Below are 23,082 nucleotides of genomic sequence, written 5' to 3'. Positions count from 1 at the left end.
TTAGGTGATTTAATGTTGTTGATCCCCATGCACAAATTCCATATGTGAGATAAGGGTATATGAGTGAATTGTACAGTGCCAGGAGAGCTGATTGTGGAACATAGTACCGTATCTTTGATAGTATGCCTACGGTCTTAGAGATTTTCTTGGTGATTTGCTGTATATGTGTCTGGAGCTTAAGGCTACTGTCAAGGTAGATACCTAGGAATTTTACCTCTGTAAGTCTTGTGACTGGTGATCCGTTTAGCGTTATGTTAAGTGGGATATAATTTTTTTGCTATTCTCATCACCTTTCTCTTTCCTATGTTCAATTTTAATTTCCTTTTAAACACCCCTCCAAACCTTGTCACCAGCCTCTGCAACTTCTCTTCAGAATCTCCCTAAAGCACAGTGTCATCAGCAAAAAAAAGTAACTGTGACATCTTTCACTTAGTGTTAGATTCTTCATCTTTTAATCCAACACTTCTTCCCAACACCCGAGCATACACTTCTTCACACTTAAGTGTAATAAATACTTTTCGGTTTGACTTCCAAACCCTCTTTCTTTCTACAAACCGGCCGTATCCCACCGAGACTTGCAAACCTATTTTGAGAAAATAAAACGTACCAATACCTCAGTGATTTATGAGTCATTACTGATCATTGTGCACACCACCAGTACCTCAGTGACTTATGAGTCACTAGTGATCACTCTGCACACCATCAGTACCTCAGTGGCTTATGGGTCACTAGTGATCACTGTGCACACCACCAGTACCTCAGTGACTTATGGGTCACTACTGATCATTGTGCACACCACCAGTACCTCAGTGACTTATGGGTCACTACTAATCATTGTGCACACCACCAGTACCTCAGTGACTTATGAGTCACTAGTGATCACTCTGCACACCATCAGTACGTCAGTGACTTATGGGTCACTAGTGATCACTGTGCATACCACCAGTACCTCAGTGACATATGAGTCACTAGTGATCACTGCACAAACCACCAGTACCTCAGTGACTTATGAGTCACTAGTGATTACTGTGCACACCACCAGTACCTAAGTCACTTACGAGTCACTAGTGATCACTCTGAACACCATCAGTACGTCAGTGACTTATGAGTCACTAGAGATCACTGTACACACCACAAGTGCCACAGTGACTTATGAGTCACTAGTGATCACTGTGCACACCACCAGTACCTCAGTGTCTTAAGAGTCAATAGTGATCACTGCACACACCACCAGTACGTCATGGACTTATGAGTCATAAGTGATCACTGTGCACATCACAAGTACCTCAGTGACTTAGGAGTCATTAGTGATCTCTGTGTACACCGCCAGTGCCTCAGTGACTTATGAGTCACTAGTGATCGCTGCACACACCACCAGTACCTCAGTGACTTATGAGTCACTAGTGATCACTGTACACACCACAAGTGCCAAAGTGACTTATGAGTCACTAGTGATCACCGCACACACCACCAGTACCTTATGGACTTATGAGTCATAAGTGATCGCTGTGCACATCACAAGTACCTCAGTGACTTAGGAGTCACTAGTGATCACTGTGCACACCATCAGTACCTCAGTGACTTATGAGTCACTAGTGATCACTGCACACACCACCAGTACCTCAGTGACTTATGAGTCACTAGTGATCACTGTGCACACCACCAGTACCTCAGTGACTTATGAGTCACTAGTGATCACTGTGCACACCACAAGTACATCAGTGACGTATGAGTCACTAATGATCACTGTGCACACGATCAGTACCTCAGTGACTTATGAGTCACTAATGATCACTGCACACACCACCAGTACCTCAGTGACTTTTGAGTCACTAGTGATCACTGTGCACACCACCAGTACCTCAGTGATTTATGAGTCACTAGTGATCACTGTGCACACCGCAAGTGCCTCAATGACTTATGAGTCACTAGTGATCGCTGAGCACACCACCAGTACCTCACTGACTTATAGGTCACTAGTGATCACTGCGCACACCACCAGCACCTCTGCGACTTATGAGTCACTAGTGATCGCTCTGCACACCACCATACCACAGTGACTTATGAGTCACTAGTGACCACTGCACACACCACCAGTACCTCAGTGACTTATGAGTCACTAGTGATCATTGTGCACACCACCAGTACCTCAGTGACTTATGGGTCACTAGTGATCACTCTGTACACTTCCTGTACCTCAGTGACTTATGAGTCACTAGTGATCACTACACACACCACCAGTACCTCAGTGTCTTACGAGTCACTAGTGATCACTGCACGCACCACGAGTACATCAGTGACTTATGAGTCACTAGTGATCATTGTGCACACCACCAGTACCTCAGTGACTTATGGGTCACTAGTGATCACTCTGTACACTTCCTGTACCTCAGTGACTTATGAGTCGCTACTGATCACTGTGCACACCACCAGTACCTCAGTGTCTTACGAGTCACTAGTGATCACTGCACGCACCACGAGTACATCAGTGACTTATGAGTCACTAGTGATCACTGTGCACACCACAAGTACCTCAGTGACTTGTGAGTCTCTAGTGATCACTGCACACGCCACCAGTACCTCATTGACTTATGAGTCACTAGTGATCACTGTGCACACCACAATTACCTCAGTGACTTATGAGTCACTAGTGATCACTGAGCACACCACCAGTACCTCACTGACTTGTGGGTCACTAGTGATCACTGCGCACACCACCAGCACCTCTGTGACTTATGAGTCACTAGTGATCACTGTGCACACCACCAGTACCTCAGTGACTTATAAATCACTAGTGATCACTGTGCACACCACCAGTACCTCAGTGACTTATGAGTCATTAGTGATCACTGCACACACCACCAGTACCTCAGTGACTTATGAGTCATTAGTGATCACTGTGCACACCACCAGTGCCTCAGTGACTTATGAGTCACTAGTGATCACTGCGCACACCACCAGTGCCTCAGTGACTTATGAGTCATTAGTGATCACTGCACAAACCACCAGTACCTCAGTGACTTATGAGTCACTAGTGATCACTGCACGCACCACGAGTATATCAGTGACTTATGAGTCACTAGTGATCACTGCACACTCCACCAGTACCTCAGTGACTTATGAGTCACTAGTGATCACTGCACACACCACCAGTACCTCAGTGACTTATGAGTCACTAGTGCTCACTGTGCACACCACAAGTACCTCAGTGATTTATGAGTCACTAGTGATCGCTGAGCACACCACCAGTACCTCACTGACTTATAGGTCATTAGTGATCACTGTGCACACCACCAGCACCTCTGTGGCTTATGAGTCACTAGTGATTGCTGTGCACACCACCACACCTCAGTGACTTATGAGTCACTAGTGATCATTGCACACACCACCAGTACCTCAGTGACTTATGAGTCACTAGTGATCACTGCACACACCACCAGTATCACCAGAGCTATGATCGACACACTAGCCGAGGTGGCCAGAAGAGCACACATGGTGGGAGCAAAGTTACTAGTTATGGGTGATTTCAATTACAAGGAGATTGACTGGGAAAACTTGGTGCCCCATGGGAGTCCCGAAACATGGAGAGCCAAGATGATGGATGTGGTACTGGAAAACCTCATGCATCAACATGTTAGAGACACTACCAGAGAGAGAGGTAATGATGATCCAGCAGGACTGCACCTTGTATTCACCTTGAGAAGATCGGACATCGAGGATATCATGTATGAAGGGCCCCTAGGAGCGAGTGGTCATGTGGTTTTGTGCTTTTACTACATAGTTGAGCTTCAAGTGGAGAGAGCAGCAGGAATAGGGTGAGAAAACCAAACTACAAAAGGGGGAACTACTCAGGCATGAGGAACTTCCTGCAAGACATTCAGTGGGAGAGGGAACTGACAGGAAAATCAGTACAAGAATTGATGGACTATGTGGCAACAAAATGCAAGGAGGGAGAGGAGAGGTTTGTTTCCAAGGGAAACAGAAATAATGGGAAGAACAGAACGAGTCCTTGGTTCACCCAAAGGTGTAGGGAGGCAAAAACTAGGTGTATTAGAGAATGGAAAAGGTTCAATAGACAGAGAACTCAGGAAAATAAAGAGATTAGCCGAAGAGCCAGAAACGAATATACACAGATAAGAAGGGAGGCTCAGCGACAATATGAAAATGACATAGCATCAAAAGTCAAGTCTGACCCGAAGCTGTTGTACAGCCACATCAGGAGGAAAACAACAGTCAAGGACCAGGTAATCAGACTGAGGAATGGTGATGGGGAGTTCACAAGAAATGACCGAGAGGTATGTGAGGTGCTTAACACAAGATTTAAAGAAGTATTTACAGTGGAAACCAGTAGGACTCCAGGAAATCAGAGCAGGGGGGTGCACCAGCAAGTGCTGGATGAGGTACACATAACCAAGCAGGAGGTGAAGAAGCTGCAATGTGAACTTGGCACCTCAGAGGCGGTGGGACCAGACAACATCTCTCCATGGGTCCTTAGAAAGGGAGCAGAGATGCTGTTTGTGCCATTAACAAAGATCTTCAACACATCCATTGAAACTGGGCAACTTCTTGAGGTATGGAAGATGACAAATGTAGTCCCAATTTTTAAAAAGGGAGACAGACATGAAACACTAAACTACAGACCTGTATCACTGACGTGTATAGTATGCAAAGTCATGGAGAAGATCATCAGGAGGAGAGTGGTGGAGCACCTGGAAAGAAAGAAGTGTATAATTGAAAACTAGCATGGTTTCAGGGAAGGAAAATCCTGTGTCACAAACCTACTGGAGTTTTATGACAAGGTGACATAAGTAAGACAAGAGAGAGAGGGGTGGATCGACTGCATTTTTTTGGACTGCAAGAAGGCCTTCGACACAGTACCTCACAAGAGGTTACTGCAAAAGCTAGAGGATCAGGCACACATAACAGGAAAGGCACTGCAATGGATCAGAGAATACCTGACAGGTAGGCAACAACGAGTCATAGTACGTGACGAGGTGTCAGAGTGGGCGCCTATGACAAGCAGGGTTCCACAGGGGTCGGTCCTAGGACCTGTGCTGTTTCTGGTATAGGGATAGACTCAGAAGTGTCCTTGTTTGCAGATGATGTGAAGTTAATGAGTAGAATCAAATCGGACGAGGATCAGGCAGGACTACAAAGAGACCTGGACAGGCTACAAGCCTGGTCCAGCAACTGGCTCCTTCAGTTTAACTCTGCCAAATGCAAAGTCAAGAAGACTGGGGAAGGACAAAGAAGACCACAGACACAATAAAGTCTAGATTGCCAAAGACTGCAAACCTCACTCAAGGAAAAAGATCTGGGGTGAGTATAACACCGAGCATATCTCCTGAGGCTCACATCAATCAGGTAACTGCTGCAGCATACGGGCGGCTGGCAAACCTATGGATAGCATTCCGATACCTCAGTAAGGAATCATTCAAGACTCTGTATACCATTTACGTCAGGCCCATACTGGAGTATGCAGCACCAGTTTGGAATCCACACCTGGTCAAGCACGTCAAGAAATTAGAGAAAGTGCAAAGGTTTGCAACAAGACTAGTCCCAGAGCTACGGGGATTGTCCTACGACGAAAGGTTGAGGGAAATGGGCCTGACGACACTGGAGGACAGGAGGGTCAGGGGAGACATGATAACGACATATAAAATACTGCACGGAATAGACAAGGTGGACAAAGACCGGATGTTCCAGAGATGGGACACAGAAACAAGAGGTCACAATTGGAAGTTGAAGACTCAGATGAATCAAAGGGATGTTAGGAAGTATTTCTTTAGTCATAGAGTAGCCAGGCCGTGGAATAGCCTAGAAAGTGACGTAGTGGAGGCGGGAACCATACATAGTTTTAAGGCGAGGTATGATAAAGCTCATGGAGCAGTGAGAGAGAGGTCCTAGTAGCAATCAGTGAAGAGGCGGGGCCAGGAGCTATGACTCGACCCCTGCAACCACAAATAGGTGAGTATAAATAGGTGAGTACACACACACACACACACACACACACACACACACACACACACACACACACACACACACGCACCAAGTGCAAAGTCATGAAGATTGGGGAAGGGCAAAGAAGGCCGCAGACGGAGTACAGTCTAGGGGGTCAGAGACTACAAACCTCACTCAAGGAGAAAGATCTTGGGGTGAGTATAACACCAGGCACATCTCCTGAAGCGCACATCAACCAAATAACTGCTGCAGCATATGGGCGCCTAGCAAACCTCAGAACAGCATTCCGACATCTTAATAAGGAATCATTCAGGACCCTGTACACCGTGTATGTTAGGCCCATATTGGAGAATGCGGCACCAGTTTGGAACCCACACCTAGCCAAGCACGTGAAGAAACTAGAGAAAGTGCAAAGGTTTGCAACAAGACTAGTCCCAGAGCTAAGAGGTATGTCCTACGAGGAGAGGTTAAGGGAAATCAACCTGACGACACTGGAGGACAGGAGAGATAGGGGGGACATGATAACGACATACAAAATACTGAGAGGAATTGACAAGGTGGACAAAGACAGGATGTTCCAGAGATTGGACACAGTAACAAGGGGACACAGTTGGAAGCTGAAGACACAGATGAATCACAGGGATGTTAGGAAGTATTTCTTCAGCCACAGAGTAGTCAGTAAGTGGAATAGTTTGGGAAGCGATGTAGTGGAGGCAGGATCCATACATAGCTTTAAGCAGAGGTATGATAAAGCTCACGGCTCAGGGAGAGTGACCTAGTAGCGATCAGTGAAGAGGCGTGGCCAGGAGCTCGGACTCGACCCCCGCAACCTCAACTAGGTGAGTACAACTAGGTGAGTACACACACACACACACACACACACAGACTCACACAGACACACATCCTGGTTGGCAGAGGCAGCAAGTTTACATATTAATTGATATATTTACCCTTCAAGGAAGGTTTAAGTAGGTTTATACAGTTAGTAAGTATTATTAGGATTAGTGACGTGACCTGATATATTAATTTTGAAGCCTTAGTACCTTAAAATAGGTAAGCTTAGGCCTTTATTATAGGCGAATATTAGGTTATATTAGCTAAGGAGTGATGGCAACCTCATGCCTGAATGATGCAAGACTGACAAAAACATACGACGATAGTTTTGCTTCTCAGACTGTGAAGACAACAACTAGGTCTATGTGTGCCTGAGAAATACCAGCCTGAACTTCACCTAGAGGCTTCCCGAAGTACCAGGGAATAGTCTTTCATCAGGTATCCATCATTTTCCTGTATTTAGATGGCCAGCGATATATTGGGGAAACGTGTAAAATTTGAGCTTGGGGTCACGACTCAGGCGAAGGTCCACAAATACAGCAATATTTGCGGGCACCTCCCCTTAAGTATTAGTCAAGAAGCTATTATCACTTACTGTATAAATATAGCTTAGGGAATACCCATTGAATTCAGGGATCTCTGAGGTGCAGGCAGGACACTGATATCATCTGAATATTGCAGAAATTAATTCCTTCACTGCACGTAATGCCCTGAGGAGAGGGACCAGAGGAGTCTGGTTACCTGGGGTGGAGTCGGGGAAGATCTGGGGGTATATTCTCCACCACCAAGTAAGTTAGTTCTTTATTCATTCATGTATTTAGGAATTTCTTACAAGACCAGTTGCATATGGAAATGTGTCTTAAAAACCTCTTGTCAGAGTGAGACTATTAATCACAGGGCGTCTGTGTCAACAGCACTTGCCAGGGTGAGTAGCTCACAAGGAGGCAGTCCAGACAAGTTTACGTAGACGGGCTCATGACCTTGAGTTTCTGCAGGGAGGTTCCTTGATGCTGGAGAGGGGCTCATGACCTGGAGTTCCTTCACGGAGGTTCCTTGATACTGGTGAGGGGCTCTTGATCTATATGGACCCTCCAGGGAGGATCCTTGGTGCTGGTTATAGACTCTTGATCTACGACCCCTGCAGGGAGGTTCCTTGATGCTGGTGAGGGGCTCTTGATCTAGGAAACTGGATCTGTGCTCCAGTTCTCTGGATTAAGCCCCTATACCTTCCATCCCAGACAGGCACTGCATAATCCCTAAGGGTTTAGCTCTCCCCGGGGTTGGGATAATCGAAACATATATTACTATCAAATAAACGGCGCGATTTATCCCCCAAAAATTCTTAAGTCTAAAAAGATACATAGTGCATGAGAAAATGAAAGTCAGAGAAAACCGGCATTTCTTTGGCTTAGAACCCAGACACTCACATCAATCACAAATTTAGCCCTTTTGACCCTTATTTTGGGATCTTATGGGTGGTTTACACATTTATTACCATGTAAAACATTCATAAATAGCCCAGAAACAGGGAAATTGTGCCTAAATTCCCATTTTATGGACGAAATATTTACAGTGAAAAGAATGTGGGGAGTTTTACCAGACTTTAACAACCGCAACAACAAGAGTGTGGTGACTCACCCAGAGTACAGTGAGAGTGTGGTGACTCACCCAGAGTACAGTGACAGTGTGGTGACTCACCCAGAGTACAGTGACAGTGTGGTGACTCACCCAGAGTACAGTGACAGTGTGGTGACTCACCCAGAGTACAGTGACAGTGTGGTGACTCACCCAGAGTACAGTGACTGTGGTGACTCACCCAGAGTACAGTGACAGTGTGGTTACTCACCCAGAGTACAGTGACAGTGTGGTGACTCACCCAGAGTACAGTGACAGTGTGGTGACTCACCCAGAGTACAGTGACAGTGTGGTGACTCACCCAGAGTACAGTGACACTCACCCAGAGTACAGTGACAGTGACTCACCCAGAGTACAGTGACAGTACAGTGACAGTGTGGTGACTCACCCAGAGTACAGTGACAGTGTGGTGACTCACCCAGATTACAGTGACAGTCTGGTTACTCACCCAGAGTACAGTGACAGTGTGGTTACTCACCCAGAGTACAGTACAGTGACACCCAGAGTGTGACAGTGACTCACCCAGAGTACAGTGTGGTGACTCACCCAGAGTAGTACTCAGTGTACAGTGACAGTGTGGTGACTCACCCAGAGTACAGTGACAGTATGGTGACTCACTCAGAGTACAGTGACAGTGTGACTCACCCAGAGTACAGTGACAGTGTGGTGACTCACCCAGAGTACAGTGACAGTGTGGTGACTCAACCAGAGTACAGTGACAGTGTGGTGACTCACCCAGTGACAGTGACAGTGTGGTGTACAGTGACAGTGTCGTGCTCACCCAGAGTACAGTGACAGTGTGGTGACTCACCCAGAGTACAGTGACAGTGTGGTGACTCATCCAGAGTACAGTGACAGTGTGGTGACTCACCCAGATTACAGTGACAATGTGGTGACTTACCCAGATTACAGTGACTGTGGTTACTCACCCAGAGTACAGTGACAGTGTGATGACTCACCCAGAGTGCAGTGACACAGTGTGGTGACTCACCCAGAGTACAGTGACAGTGTGGTGAGTCACCCAGAGTACAGTGACAGTGTGGTGACTCACCCAGAGTGCAGTGACAGTGTGGTGACTCACACAGTACAGTGACAGTGTGGTGACTCACCCAGAGTACTCACCCAGTGTACAGTGACAGTGACAGTGTGGTGACAGTGACACCCAGTGTGGTGACTCACCCAGAGTACAGTAACAGTGTGGTACAGTGACTCACCCAGAGTACAGTGTGGTGGTGACTCACCTCAGAGTACAGTGACAGTTGGTTACTCACCCAGAGTACTCACCCAGAGTACAGTGACAGTGTGGTGACTCACCCAGTGTGGTGACTCACCCAGTGACAGTGTGGTGACAGACAGTGTGGTGACTCACCCAGTGTGACAGTGTGGTTACAGTGACTGTGACTCACCCAGAGTACAGTGACAGTGTGGTTACTCACCCAGAGTACAGTGACAGTGTGGTTGCTCACCCAGAGTACAGTGACTGTGGTGACTCACCCAGAGTACAGTGACAGTGTGGTTACTCACCAAGAGTACAGTGACAGTGTGGTGACTCACCCAGAGTACAGTGACAGTGTGGTTACTCACCCAGAGTACAGTGACAGTGTGGTGACTCACCCAGAGTACAGTAACAGTGTGGTTACTCACCCAGAGTGCAATGACACTGTGGTTACTCACCCAGAGTACAGTGACACAGTGGTGACTCACCCAGAGTACAGTTACAATGTGGTGACTCACCCAGAGTACAATGACAGTGTCGTGACTCACCCAGAGCAAAGTGACAGTGTGGTGACTCACCCAGTGTACAGTGACAGTGTGGTGACTCACCCAGTGTACAGTGACAGTGTCGTGCTCACCCAGTGTACAGTGACAGTGTGGTGACTCACCCAGTGTACAGTGACAGTGTGGTGACTTACCCAGAGTACAGTGAGAGTGTGGTGACTCAACCAGATTACAGATAGTGTGGTGACTCACCCAGAGTACAGTGACAGTGTGGTGACTCACCCAGAGTACAGTGACAGTATGGTGACTCAACCAGAGTACAGTTACAGTGTGGTGACTCACACAGAGTACAGTGACAGTGTGGTGACTCACCAAGAGTACAGTGACAGTGTGGTGACTCACCCAGAGTTCAGTGACTGTGGTGACTCACCCAGAGTACAGTGACAGTGTGGTGACTCACCCAGTGTACAGTGAGTGTGGGACTCACCTAGTGTACAGTGACAGTGTAGTGACTCACCCAGTGTACAGTGACAGTGTGGTGACTCACCCAGAGTACAGTGACAGTTTGGTGACTCACCCAGAGTACAGTGACAGTGTGGTGACTCACCCAGAGTACAGTGAGAGTGAGGTGACTCACCCAGAGCACAGTGAGAGTGTGGTGACTCACCCAGGGTACAGTAACAGTGTGGTGACTCACCCAGAGTGCAGTGACAATGTGGTGACTCACCCAGAGCAAAGTGACAGTGTGGTGACTCACCCAGTGTACAGTGACAGTGTGGTGACTCACCCAGTGTACAGTGACAGTGTCGTGCTCACCCAGTGTACAGTGACAGTGTGGTGACACCCAGAGCAAAGTGAGTGTGGTGACTCACCCAGTGTACAGTGACAGTGTGGTGACTCACCCAGTGTACAGTGACAGTGTCGTGCTCACCCAGTGTACAGTGACAGTGTGGTGACTCACCCAGTGTACAGTGACAGTGTGGTGACTTACCCAGAGTACAGTGAGAGTGTGGTGACTCAACCAGAGGATAGTGACAGTGTGGTGACTCACCCAGATTACAGATAGTGTGGTGACTCACCCAGAGTACAGTGACAGTGTGGTGACTCACCCAGAGTACAGTCACAGTGTGGTGACTCACCCAGAGTACAGTGAGAGTGAGGTGACTCACCCAGAGCACAGTGAGAGTGTGGTGACTCACCCAGGGTACAGTAACAGTGTGGTGACTCATCCAATGTACAGTGACAGTGTGGTGACTCACCAAGAGTACAGTGACAGTGTGGTGACTCACCCAGAGTACAGTGACAATGTGGTGACTCACCCAGAGTACAGTGACAGTTTGGTTACTTACCCAGAGTACAGTGACAGTGTGGTGACTCACCCAGAGTACAGTGACAGTGTGGTGACTCATCCAGAGTACAGCGACAATGTGGTGACTCACCAAGAGCACAATGACTGTGGTGACTCACCCAGAGTACAGTGACAGTGTGGTGACTCACCAAGTGTGCAGTGAGATTGTGGTGACTCACCCAGATTACAGAGACAGTGTGGTGACACCCAGAGTACAGTGACAGTGTGGTGACACCCAGAGTACAGTGACAGTGTGGTGACTCACCCAGTGTACAGTGACAGTGTTGTGAATCACCCAGTGTACAGTGACAGTGTGGTGACTCACCAAGCGTACAGTGACAGTGGTGACTCATCCAGAGTACAGTGATAGTGTAGTGACTCACCCAGTGTACAGCGACAGTGTGGTGACTCACCATGTGTACAGTGACAGTGTCGTGACTCACCCAGAGTACAGTGACACAGTGTGGTGACTCACCCAGAGTACAGTGCCAGTGTGGTGACTCACCCAGTGTACAGTGACAGTGTGGTGACTCACCCAGAGTACAGTGACAGTGTGGTGACTCACCCAGAGTACAGTCACTGTGGTGACTCACCCAATGTACAGTGAGAGTGTGATGACTCACCAGAGAGTACAGTGACAGTGTGTGAATCACCCAGTGTACAGTGACACAGTATAGTGACACCCAGAGTGTGACAAAGTGTGGTGACTCACCCAGAGTACAGTGACAGTGTGGTGACTCACCCAGAGTACAGTGACAGTGTGGTGACTCACCCAGAGTACAGTGACAGTGTGGTGACTCACCCAGAGTACAGTGACAGTGTGGTGACTCACCCAGAGTACAGTGACAGTGTGGTGACTCACCCAGAGTACAGTGACAGTGTGGTGACTCACCCAGTGTACAGTGTGGTGACTCACCCAGAGTACAGTGACAGTGTGGTGACTCACCCAGAGTACAGTGACAGTGTGGTGACTCACCCAGAGTACAGTGACAGTGTGGTGACTCACCCAGAGTACAGTGACAGTGTGGTGACTCACCCAGAGTACAGTGACAGTGTGGTGACTCACCCAGAGTACAGTGACAGTGTGGTGACTCACCCAGTGTACAGTGACAGTGTGGTTTCTCACCCAGTGTACAGTGACAGTGTGGTGACTCACCCAGTGTACAGTGACAGTGTGGTGACTCACCCAGAGTACAGTGACAGTGTGGTGACTCACCCAGAGTACAGTGACAGTGTGGTGACTCACCCAGAGTACAGTGACAGTGTGGTGACTCACCCAGAGTACAGTGACAGTGTGGTGACTCACCCAGAGTACAGTGACAGTGTGGTGACTCACCCAGAGTACAGTGACAGTGTGGTGACTCACCCAGAGTACAGTGACAGTGTGGTGACTCACCCAGATTACAGTGACACTCACCCAGTGTGACAGTGTGGTAACTCACCCAGAGTACAGTGACAGTGTGATGACTCACCCAGAGTGCAGTGACACAGTGTGGTGACTCACCCAGAGTACAGTGACAGTGTGGTGAGTCACCCAGAGTACAGTGACAGTGTGGTGACTCACCCAGAGTGCAGTGACACAGTGTGGTGACTCACCCAGAGTACAGTGACAGTGTGGTTACTCACCCAGAGTACAGTGACAGTGTACAGTGACACTGTGGTGACTCACCAAGAGTATAGTGACAGTGTGGTGACTCACCCAGAGTACAGTGACAGTGTGGTGACTCACCCAGTGTGACAGTGTGTGACAGTGTGGTCACCCAGTGTACAGTGAGTGTGGGACTCACCTAGTGTACAGTGTGGTGACTCACCCAGAGTACAGTGACAGTGACAGTGTGGTGACTCACCCAGAGTACAGTGACAGTGTGGTGACTCACCCAGAGTACAGTGACAGTGTGGTGAGTCCCCCAGAGTACAGTGACAGTGTGGTGACACAGTACAGTGACAGTGTGGTGACTCACATAGTACAGTGACAGTGTGGTGACTCACCCAGAGTACAGTGACAGTGTGGTGACTCACCCAGAGTACAGTGACAGTCTGGTTACTCACCCAGAGTACAGTGACAGTGTGGTGACTCACCCAGTGTACAGTGACAGTGTGGTGACTCACCCATTGTACAGTGACAGTGTGGTGACTCTCCCACAGTACAGTGAGAGTGTGGTGACTCACCCACAGTACAGTGAAAGTGTGGTGACTCACGCAGTGTACAGTGACAGTGTCGTGACTCACCCAGAGTACAGTGGCACAGTGGTGACTCACCCAGAGTACAGTGACAGTGTGGTGACTCACCCAGTGTACAGTGAGAGTGTGGTGACTCAACCAGAGGATAGTGACAGTGTAGTGACTCACCCAGATTACAGATAGTGTGGTGACTCACCCAGAGTACAGTGACAGTGTGGTGACTCACCCAGAGTACAGTGACAGTGTGGTGACTCACTCAGAGTACAGTTACAGTGTGGTGACTCACCCAGAGTACAGTGACAGTGTGGTGACTCACCAAGAGTACAGTGACAGTGTGGTGACTCACCCAGAGTACAGTGACTGTGGTGACTCACCCAGAGTACAGTGACAGTGTGGTGACTCACCCAGTGTACAGTGAGTGTGGGACTCACCTAGTGTACAGTGACAGTGTGGTGACTCACCCAGTGTACAGTGACAGTGTGGTGACTCACCCAGAGTACAGTGACAGTTTGGTGACTCACCCAGAGTACAGTGACAGTGTGGTGACTCACCCAGAGTACAGTGAGAGTGAGGTGACTCACCCAGAGCACAGTGAGAGTGTGGTGACTCACCCAGGGTACAGTAACAGTGTGGTGACTCATCCAATGTACAGTGACAGTGTGGTGACTCACCAAGAGTACAGTGACAGTGTGGTGACTCACCCAGAGTACAGTGACAATGTGGTGACTCACCCAGAGTACAGTGACAGTTTGGTTACTTACCCAGAGTACAGTGACAGTGTGGTGACTCACCCAGAGTACAGTGACAGTGTGGTGACTCATCCAGAGTACAGCGACAATGTGGTGACTCACCAAGAGCACAATGACTGTGGTGACTCACCCAGAGTACAGTGACAGTGTGGTGACTCACCAAGTGTGCAGTGAGATTGTGGTGACTCACCCAGATTACAGAGACAGTGTGGTGACACCCAGAGTACAGTGACAGTGTGGTGACTCACCCAGTGTACAGTGACAGTGTTGTGAATCACCCAGTGTACAGTGACAGTGTGGTGACTCACCCAGTGTACAGTGACAGTGTGGTGACTCACCCAGTGTACAGTGACAGTGGTGACTCATCCAGAGTACAGTGACAGTGTAGTGACTCACCCAGTGTACAGCGACAGTGTGGTGACTCACCATGTGTACAGTGACAGTGTCGTGACTCACCCAGAGTACAGTGACACAGTGTGGTGACTCACCCTGTGTACAGTGACAGTGTGGTGACTCACCCAGTGTACAGTGACAGGGTGGTGACTCACCCAGAGTACAGTGCCAGTGTGGTGACTCACCCAGAGTACAGTGGCAGTGTGGTGACTCACCCAGTTTACAGTGACAGTGTATTGACTCACCAAGAGTACAGTGGCAGTGTGGTGACTCACCCAGTTTACAGTGACAGTGTATTGACTCACCAAGAGTACAGTGGCAATGTTTTGACACCCAGAGTACAGTACAGTGACACCCAGAGTACAGTGACAGTGTGCTGACACCCAGTGTACAGTATACAGTGACTCACCCAGAGTACAGTGACAAAGTGTGGTGACTCAACCAGTGTACTGTGACAGTGTGGTGACTCACCAAATGTACAGTGACAGTGTGGTGACTCACCCAGTGTACGGACACAGTGTGGTGATTCACCAAGTGTACAATGACAGAGTGTGGTGACTCAGTGTCCAGTGACACAGTGTTGTGACTCATCCAGAGTTCATTTACAGTGTGGTGACTCACCCAGAGTACAGTGACAGTGTGGTGACACAGTGTGGTGACTCACCGAGTGTACAGAGACACAGTGTGGTGGCTCACCCAGTGTACAGTGACTCAGTGTGGTGACTCACCCAGTGTACAGTGACAGTGTGGTGACTCACCCATTGTACAGTGACAGTGTGGTGACTCACCCAGTGTACTGTGACACAGTATAGTGACTCACCCAGAGTACAGTGACAAAGTGTGGTGATTCACCCAGTGTACAGTGACAGTGTGGTGACTCACCCAGTGTACAGTGACAGTGTGGTGACTCACCCAGTGTACAGTGACAGTGTGGTGACTCACCCAGTGTACAGTGACAGTGTTGTGCCTCACCCAGTGTGACAGTGTGGTGACTCACCCAGAGTGTGACAGTGTGGTGACTCACCCAGTGTACAGTGTTGTGACTCACCCAGAGTTCAGTGACAGTGTGGTGACTCACCCAGAGTACATTGACAGTGTGGTGACACAATGTGGTGGCTCACCCAGTGTACAGTGACTCAGTGGTGACTCACCCAGTGTACAGTGACAGTGTGGTGAATCACCCAGACAGTGACAGTGTGGTGACTCACCCAGTGTACAAGTGTGTGGTGATTCACCCAGTGTACAGTGACAGTGTGGTGACTCACCCAGTGTACAGTGACAGTGTGGTGACTCACCCAGTGTACAGTGACAGTGTGGTGACTCACCCAGTGTACAGTGACACTGTGGTGACTCACCAAGAGTACAGTGACAGTGTGGTGACTCACCAAGAGTACAGTGACAGTGTGGTGACTCATCCAGAGTACAGTGACAGTGTGGTGCCTCACCCAGAGTACAGTGACAGCGTGGTGACTCACGCAGAGTAACGTGACAGTGTGGTGACTCACCAAGTGTACAGTGACAGTGTATGACTCACCCAGTGTACAGTGACAGTGTGGTGACTCACCCAGTGTACAGTGACAGTGTGGTGAATCACCCAGTGTACAGTGACAGTGTGTTGGCTCAAACAGAATACAGTGACAGTATTGTGACTCACCCAGATTACAGTGACAGTGTGGTGACTTACCCAGTGTACAGTGAGTGTGGTGACTCACCCAGTGTAGAGTGACAGTGTGGTGACTCACCCAGTTTACAGTGACAGTGTGGTGATTCACGCAGAGAAGAGTGACAGTGTGGTGACTCACCGAGAGTACAGTGACAGTGTGATGACTCACCCAGAGTACAGTGACAGTGTGGTGACTCACCGAGAGTACAGTGACAATGTGGTGACTCACCCAGAGCACAGTGACACTGTGGTGACTCACCCAGAGTACAGTGACAGTGTGGTCACTCACCCAGAGTACAGTGACAGTGTGGTTACTCACCAAGAGTACAGTGACAGTGTGGTGACTCACCCAGAGTACAGTGACAGTGTGGTGACTCACCCAGTGTACAGTGACAGTGTGGTGACTCACCCAGAGTACAGTGACAGTGTGGTGACTCACCCAGAGTACAGTGACAGTGTGGTGACTCACCCAGAGTACAGCTACATTGTGATGACTCACCCAGAGTACAATGACAGTGTGGTGTGTCACCCAGTGTACAGTGACAGTGTGATGACTCACCCAGAGTAGAGTGACAGTGTGGTGACTCACCCAGTGTACAGTGACAGTGTGATGACTCACCCAGAGTAAAGTGACAGTGTGGTGACTCACCAAGAGTACAGTGACAGTGTGGTGACTTATCCAGAGTACAGTGAGAATGTGGTGACTCAAGCAGAGTACAGTGACAGTGTGGTGACTCACCAAGAGTACAGTGACAGTGTGGTGACTCACCCAGAGTACAGCGACTGTGGTGACTCACCCAGAGTACAGTGACAGTGTGGTGACTCACCCAGTGTACAGTGAGTGTGGGACTCACCTAGTGTACAGTTACAGTGTGGTGACTCACCCAGAGTACAGTGACAGTGTGGTGACTCACCAAGAGTACAGTGACAGTGTGGTGACTCACCCAGAGTACAGTGACTGTGGTGACTCACCCAGAGTACAGTGACAGTGTGGTGACTCACCCAGTGTACAGTGAGTGTGGGACTCACCTAGTGTACAGTGACAGTGTGGTGACTCACCAAGTGTACAATGACAGTGTGGCGACTTACCCAGAGTACAGTGACAGTTTGGTGACTCACCCAGAGTACAGTGACAGTGTGGTGACTCACCCAGAGTACAGTGACAGAGTGGTGACTCACCCAGAGTACAGTGATACTGTGGTGACTCACCCAGAGTACAGTGACAGTGTGGTGACTCACCCAGAGTACACTGACTGTTGTGACTCACCCAGAGTACAGTGGCACTGTGGTGACTCACCAAGAGTACAGTGGCAGTGTGGTGACTCACCCAGAGTACAGTGACAGTGTGGTGACTCACCCACAGTACAGTGAGAGTGTGGTGACTCACCCAGAGTACAGTGACAGTGTGGTGACTCACCCAGTGTACAGTGACAGTGTGGTGACTCACCCAGTGTACAGTGACAGTGTGGTGACTCACCCAGTGTACAGTGACAGTGTGGTGACTCACCCAGTGTACAGTGACAGTGTGGTGACTTACCCAGAGTACAGTGAGAGTGTGGTGACTCACCCAGTGTACAGTGAGAGTGTGGTGACTCAACCAGAGGATAGTGACAGTGTGGTGACTCACCCAGATTACAGATAGTGTGGTGACTCACCCAGAGTACAGTGACAGTGTGGTGACTCACCCAGAGTACAGTGACAGTGTGGTGACTCACTCAGAGTACAGTTACAGTGTGGTGACTCACCCAGAGTACAGTGACAGTGTGGTGACTCACCAAGAGTACAGTGACAGTGTGGTGACTCACCCAGAGTACAGTGACTGTGGTGACTCACCCAGAGTACAGTGACAGTGTGGTGACTCACCCAGTGTACAGTGAGTGTGGGACTCACCTAGTGTACAGTGACAGTGTGGTGACTCACCCAGAGTACAATGACAGTTTGGTGACTCACCCAGAGTACAGTGACAGTGTGGTGACTCACACAGAGTACAGTGAGAGTGAGGTGACTCACCCAGAGCACAGTGAGAGTGTGGTGACTCACCCAGGGTACAGTAACAGTGTGGTGACTCATCCAATGTACAGTGACAGTGTGGTGACTCACCAAGAGTACAGTGACAGTGTGGTGACTCACCCAGAGTACAGTGACAATGTGGTGACTCACCCAGAGTACAGTGACAGTTTGGTTACTTACCCAGAGTACAGTGACAGTGTGGTGACTCACCCAGAGTACAGTGACAGTGTGGTGACTCATCCAGAGTACAGCGACAATGTGGTGACTCACCAAGAGCACAATGACTGTGGTGACTCACCCAGAGTACAGTGACAGTGTGGTGACTCACCAAGTGTGCAGTGAGATTGTGGTGACTCACCCAGATTACAGAGACAGTGTGGTGACACCCAGAGTACAGTGACAGTGTGGTGACTCACCCAGTGTACAGTGACAGTGTTGTGAATCACCCAGTGTACAGTGACAGTGTGGTGACTCACCCAGTGTACAGTGACAGTGTGGTGACTCACCCAGTGTACAGTGACAGTGGTGACTCATCCAGAGTACAGTGACAGTGTAGTGACTCACCCAGTGTACAGCGACAGTGTGGTGACTCACCATGTGTACAGTGACAGTGTCGTGACTCACCCAGAGTACAGTGACACAGTGTGGTGACTCACCCTGTGTACAGTGACAGTGTGGTGACTCACCCAGTGTACAGTGACAGGGTGGTGACTCACCCAGAGTACAGTGCCAGTGTGGTGACTCACCCAGAGTACAGTGGCAGTGTGGTGACTCACCCAGTTTACAGTGACAGTGTATTGACTCACCAAGAGTACAGTGGCAATGTTTTGACACCCAGAGTACAGTGACAGTGTGGTGACTCACCCAGTGTACAGTGACAGTGTTGTGAATCACCCAGAGTACAGTGACAGTGTGGTGACTCACCCAGAGTACAGTGACAGTTTTGTGACTCACCCAGTGTACAGTGACAGTGTGGTGACTCACCCAGTGTACAGTGACAGTGTTGTGAATCACCCAGTGTACAGTGACACAGTATAGTGACTCACCCAGAGTACAGTGACAAAGTGTGGTGACTCAACCAGTGTACTGTGACAGTGTGGTGACTCACCAAATGTACAGTGACAGTGTGGTGACTCGTCCAGTGTACGGACACAGTGTGGTGATTCACCAAGTGTACAATGACAGAGTGTGGTGACTCAGTGTCCAGTGACACAGTGTTGTGACTCACCCAGAGTTCAGTTACAGTGTGGTGACTCACCCAGAGTACAGTGACAGTGTGGTGACTCACCGAGTGTACAGAGACACAGTGTGGTGGCTCACCCAGTGTACAGTGACTCAGTGTGGTGACTCACCCAGTGTACAGTGACAAAGTGTGGTGACTCACCCATTGTACAGTGACAGTGTGGTGACTCACCCAGTGTACAGTGACACAGTATAGTGACTCACCCAGAGTACAGTGACAAAGTGTGGTGATTCACCCAGTGTACAGTGACAGTGTGGTGACTCACCCAGTGTACAGTGACAGTGTGGTGACTCACCCAGTGTACAGTGACAGTGTGGTGACTCACCCAGTGTACAGTGACACTGTGGTGACTCACCAAGAGTACAGTGACAGTGTGGTGACTCACCCAGAGTACAGTGACAGTGTGGTGACTCACCCAGAGTACAGTGACAGTGTGGTGCCTCACCCAGAGTACAGTGACAGCGTGGTGACTCACGCAGAGTAACGTGACAGTGTGGTGACTCACCCAGTGTACAGTGACAGTGTGGTGACTCACCCAGTGTACAGTGACAGTGTGGTGACTCACCCAGTGTACAGTGACAGTGTGGTGGCTCACCCAGAATACAGTGACAGTGTGGTGACTCACTCAGATTACAGTGACAGTGTGGTGACTTACCTAGTGTACAGTGAGTGTGGTGACTCACCCAGTGTAGAGTGACAGTGTGGTGACTCACCCAATTTACAGTGACAGTGTGGTGACTCACGCAGAGAAGAGTGACAGTGTGGTGACTCACCAAGAGTACAGTGACAGTGTGATGACTCACCCAGAGTACAGTGACAGTGTGGTGACTCACCGAGAGTACAGTGACTGTGTGGTGACTCACCCAGAGAACAGTGACACTGTGGTGACTCACCCAGAGTACAGTGACAGTGTGGTCACTCACCCAGAGTACAGTGACAGTGTGGTTACTCACCAAGAGTACAGTGACAGTGTGGCGACTCACCCAGAGTACAGTGACAGTGTGGTGTCTGATCCAGAGTACAGCGACATTGTGGTGACTCACCCAGAGTACAGTGACAGTGTGGTGACTCACCCAGTGTACAGTGACAGTGTGATGACTCACCCAGAGTACAGTGACAGTGTGGTGACACCCTGAGTACAGTGACAGTGTGGTGACTCACCCAATGTATAGTGACAGTGTTTTGAATCAACCAGTGTACACTGACAGTATTGTGACTCACCCAGTGTACAGTGACAGTGTTGTGGCTCACACAGAGTACAGTGACAGTGTGGTGACTCACCCAGTGTACAGTGACATTGTTGTGACTCACCCAGTGTTCTGTGACACATTGTGGTGACTCAACCAGTGTACAGTGACAGTGTGGTGACTCACCCAGTGTACAGTGACAGTGTGCTGACTCATCCAGAGTACAGTGACAGTGTGGTGACTCTCCCAGATTATAGTCACTGTGGTGACTCACCCAATGTACAGTGAGAGTGTGGTGTCTCACCCTGTGTACAGTGACAGTGTGGTGACTCACCCAGTATACAGTGACAGTTTGGTTATTCACCCAGTGTACAGTGACAGTGTAGTGACTCACTCAGTGTACAGTGAGAGTTTGGTTACTCAGTGTACAGTGACAGTGTGGTGACTCACCCAGTGTACAGTGACAGCGTGGTGACTCACCCATTGTACAGTGACAGTGTGGTGACTCACCCAGTGTACAGTGACACAGTATAGTGACTCACCCAGTGTGTGTGACTCACCCAGCGATAATAGTACAGTATATGTGGTGACTCACCCAAGTCTTGATACAGTGACAGTGTGGTGACTCACCCAGTGTACAGTGACAGTGTTGTGACTCACCCAGAGTACAGTGTGTGTCTCACAGAGTATCTCAGTGGTGACTCACCCAGCTTGTACATATTTGTAATATCTTATTAAATGTTAATGTACCAGACGGTACTTAAGAATTATAAATGTGATATGTGCTTTCAGCACAATAATATTGAACTCGAGAGATGTGATATTATTTTGATTACTGTGATTAATTTAATTTAATTCAATTTGATAATATACCTCTAGACTTAATAAATTTATTAAATTTTAATTTCTCTAGTTAGTAGCCTACCAGTTGTAATCCTGAAGCACTATTGAATCATACTGAATTCTAATGGATACTTGGACCAGGATACTGACTACTTGTTACAAAAACCCAGTAACAGGCTGGATGCTAGAAGGGCAGTCCTTTCTAGTATTACCTGGACATCTCTAAGCTTTTAGAATCGCGTTTTTTGTAACACAGTGACAAAGTGTGGTGACTCAACCAGTGTACAGTGACAGTGTGGTGACTCACCAAATATACAGTGACAGTGTGGTGACTCACCCAGTGTACAGAGACAGTGTGGTGACTCACCCAGTGTACAGTGACACAGTGTTGTGACTTACCCAGAGTACAGTGACAAAGTGTGGTGACTCACCCAGTGTACAGAGACAGTGTGGTGACTCTCCAAGTGTACAGTGACAGTGTTGTGACTCACCCAGTGTACAGTGACAGTGTGGTGACTCACCCAATGTGCAGTGACACAGTGTTGTGACTCACCATGAGTACAGTGACACAGTGTGGTGACTCAACCAGAGTGCAGTGACAGTGTGGTGACTCACCCAGTGTACAGAGAGTGTGGTGACTCACCCAGTGTATAGTGAGTGTGGTGACTCACCCAGTGTACAGTGAGAGAGTGTGGTGACTCACCCAGTGTACAGTGACAGTGTGGTGACTCGCACAGTGAACAGTGACACAATGTGTTGACTCACTCAGGGTACAGTGACACAGTGTGGTGACTCGCCCAAAGTACAGTGATACAGTGTGGTGACTCACAGTACAGTGACACTGGTTACTCACCCAGTGTACAGTGACAGTGTGGTGACTCATCCAGAGTACAGTGACAGTGTGGTGGCTCACCCAGTGTACAGTGACAGTGTTGTGACTCACCCAGTGTACAGTGACACATTGTGGTGACTCACCCAGTGTACAGTGAAACAGTGTGGTGACTCGCCCAGTATACAGTGACTGGTGACTCACCCAGCATACAGTGACAGTGTGGTGACACCCAGTCCACAGTGACAGTGTGGTGGCTCACCCAGTGTACAGTGTTACAGTGTGGTGACTCACTCAGTGTACAGTGACATTTTCGTGACTCACCCAGTGTACAGTGACAGTGTAGTGACTCACCCAGAGTACAGTGACAGTGTGTTGATTCACCCAGTGTACAGTGGCACAGTGTGGTGACTCATCCAGAGTACAGAGACACGGTGTGGTGACTCTCCCAGGGTACAGTGACAGTGTGATGACTCACCCGGAGTGC

At 49.0% G+C, this 23,082-nt stretch overlaps 1 protein-coding gene across 5 annotated transcripts in view; it reads left to right on the top strand.

Annotated features, from left to right (window-relative positions):
• The first annotated feature begins 7,131 nt into the window (after positions 1–7,131).
• LOC128702066 (uncharacterized) overlaps positions 7,132–23,082 on the top strand; it is a 133,577-nt gene continuing 117,626 nt past the window's right edge. For all 5 annotated transcript variants that reach the window (XR_011391148.1, XR_011391147.1, XR_011391149.1 and 2 more), the window contains exon 1: positions 7,132–7,233. The gene's annotated coding sequence lies outside the window, so the exon portion shown is untranslated. The remainder of the gene's footprint in view (positions 7,234–23,082) is intronic.

This window comes from Cherax quadricarinatus, unplaced genomic scaffold, assembly GCF_038502225.1.
Source record: "Cherax quadricarinatus isolate ZL_2023a unplaced genomic scaffold, ASM3850222v1 Contig339, whole genome shotgun sequence".
Lineage (NCBI taxonomy): Eukaryota > Metazoa > Arthropoda > Malacostraca > Decapoda > Parastacidae > Cherax > Cherax quadricarinatus.
Note: the sequence above shows the minus strand (reverse complement) of the source record. Positions and strands in the feature narration are given on the sequence as shown.